At 43.4% G+C, this 2,371-nt stretch overlaps 1 protein-coding gene and 1 long non-coding RNA gene across 2 annotated transcripts in view; both read left to right on the forward strand.

Annotated features, from left to right (window-relative positions):
* The window catches only part of CUNH6orf52 (chromosome unknown C6orf52 homolog), a 365,015-nt gene that overhangs the window by 20,002 nt on the left and 342,642 nt on the right, over positions 1 to 2,371 (forward strand). The window lies entirely within an intron of this gene.
* Positions 1,866 to 2,371, forward strand: part of LOC108302956 — a 1,688-nt gene continuing 1,182 nt past the window's right edge. Inside the window, exon 1 of the long non-coding RNA XR_001824609.2 lies at positions 1,866 to 2,363. This is a non-coding gene — a long non-coding RNA (uncharacterized LOC108302956). The remainder of the gene's footprint in view (positions 2,364 to 2,371) is intronic.

Here is a 2,371-nt window from a genome sequence, read left to right on the forward strand (position 1 = left end):
AGATTCCTAAGCATCAGGCCAGGTGTGGTGGCTCAAGCCTGTAATCCCAGCAGTTTGGGAGGCTGAGGCAGGTGTATCAACTGAGGTTGGGAGTTTGAGACCAGTCTGACCAACATGGAGAAACCCTGTCTCTACTAAAAATACAAAAATTAGCTGGATGTGGTGGCACACGCCTGTAATCCCAACTACTCTGGAGGCTGGGGCAGGAGAATCGCTTGAACCCAGGAGGCAGAGGTTGAGGTGAGCTGAGATTGCACCATTGCACTCCAGTGTGGGCAACAAAGTGAAATTCTGTCTCAAAAACAACAACAACAACAACAACAACAACAAAATCAACAAGAAAAAAGTGTGGAAAAGGTTTGCTTGAACCAAACAACCTGTCAACTTTCTAAGAGGAATTAGGACCTCATAAAAGCCAGCCAACGTGTATATTGACTGTGTTCCTTATAAAATGTCTTTTTTTGTGTCCTGAAGATGATCATTGTGTCCTGATACTTAAGTGACCCTTGGGACTGATCTGACTGAGTTGACCGCTAGAAGACTAATTGCTTAGAAGGAAGTTGATCCGACTGTGGGCAAAGGCAATCTGACATCTCTTCTGCTCTGAAGGTGCTTGACAGATGCTAATCCTTGCACTAACCAGATTCAAAGACCTGAAACCTGCATGGAGAGCCAGGTGGGCTGCAGCCACTGTAAAGGAGCTTCTTCTGCCTCATGGTTTCTCAACCTTGGCATTATTGCCATTTGGGGCTGGACGCTTCCTTGTTGTGGGAGACTGTCTTGCACGTTTTCCTGACCTCTACCGCTAGATGCCAGAGGCACACTGTACTCCATTTGTAACAAACATAATGTCTCTAGACATTGCCAAGTGTTCTCTAGGGGCAAAATTGCACCCCCCCCCCACACACCCAATTGAAAACCACTGGAATAGGGCAACATTTTCAAACTAGGGTGTATCAGAATCTCCTAGAAGGCTTGTTGAAACACAGATTCTTGGGCACCATCCTGAGTTTGATTCAATAAGTTTTGGGTGGGACCTGAAGATTTTCAATTCTCTAAAAAGTTTCTGGATAACAACACATACTCAACTAGTTCAGCTTAGTTCTACCTAGAACAGAGGGTGAAGTTCTGCTTTCACTCTTCCCTCCTTAATACAAGGTGTGCAAGTCCCTACTTTCCTACAAAGCCTGGCTTGATCAGCCTTCCTCCTCTAGCCTTATGTTTTGGGTATCAGCACTATATTCAGCTCCCGAGAATGGCTCTCATAGCATCTGAGTCATGTGTAGTGATCCCATTCTTCTTGCCAGTGATTAGTAGAGACATATGATAAAATTCTGGCTCACGAGATGTGAGGTGATGTTTTATCTCATTTTTAAAAGAAGGAACAAAAAGGAGACAGCTGCAGTCTCGTACTGAGCATTAGTTTTAGATGTGATGCCTGGTACTGTGGCAGACATATTGTGACTATCAGGAGAACAATCTTAGTGTAGTGCTGATGCACCCGGGGTGGCAGTGAAGGAAGATGGAAAGAACCTGGATCCGTGATAATGGCTTCGAAGCTGTCAAATTAGCCAACCCTGGATTCTCTCTTATCTGGACTTAGGTGTAATCCACTCTGAATTTTTGTTATTTCTAGCAAAGTACCCTGACTCTAGCATGGATAGATACAGATAGCATGTGTCTAGAGCTGTGCTGTCTGATATAATAGCCACTAGCCACATATGGCTATTGAAATTCTATTTAAGCAAAATTAAACCTTTGCCTTTCCTTTTGCACTAGGTACGTTGCAAGTGATCAATAGCCACATGTTGCTAGGGGCTACCGTATTGCATAGCACTGGTCTTACAGATCTTATAGGCAAGACCAGTGCTACACAATACGGTAGCCCCTAGCAACGTGGTAGCCCTGAGATTAGGTTAGGTGGATTCTCAATTTTTCTTCACACTCTTTTTCTAATTGTTCCCCCTCTATAAGATTTTAATTCCATATATATTATATGTGCTCTATCTATGCCTGTTCCTTACACATTGGAAAGAGTAAGACTTATCCCCTCTCTATTCCTCCAGAACCAATTTTCACCTCCTTGGAGGTTGAGACTGTTCCCTGTTGCAAATACATGGCTAGTGTGGTAGTCGTAAGGAAGTTTAGGCAGGGATTTTAGGTCACTGTAAAGAATTTGGATTTTATTAAAATTAGGAAACAATGAAAGAATTTTAAGGATAGGATTGGCATGGTCAGTTTTGCCTTTAGAAAGTCACTTCATAGGCAGAGGGGCCAAGATAGCTGATTAGAAGCAGCTGCAGTACTCATGGAGAGGAATGAAAGTGGCGAGTGAACTTAGCACCTTCAACTGAAATATCCAGGTTCTGTT

This window comes from Cebus imitator, unplaced genomic scaffold (genome assembly GCF_001604975.1).
Source record: "Cebus imitator isolate Cc_AM_T3 unplaced genomic scaffold, Cebus_imitator-1.0 Scaffold43, whole genome shotgun sequence".
NCBI lineage: Eukaryota > Metazoa > Chordata > Mammalia > Primates > Cebidae > Cebus > Cebus imitator.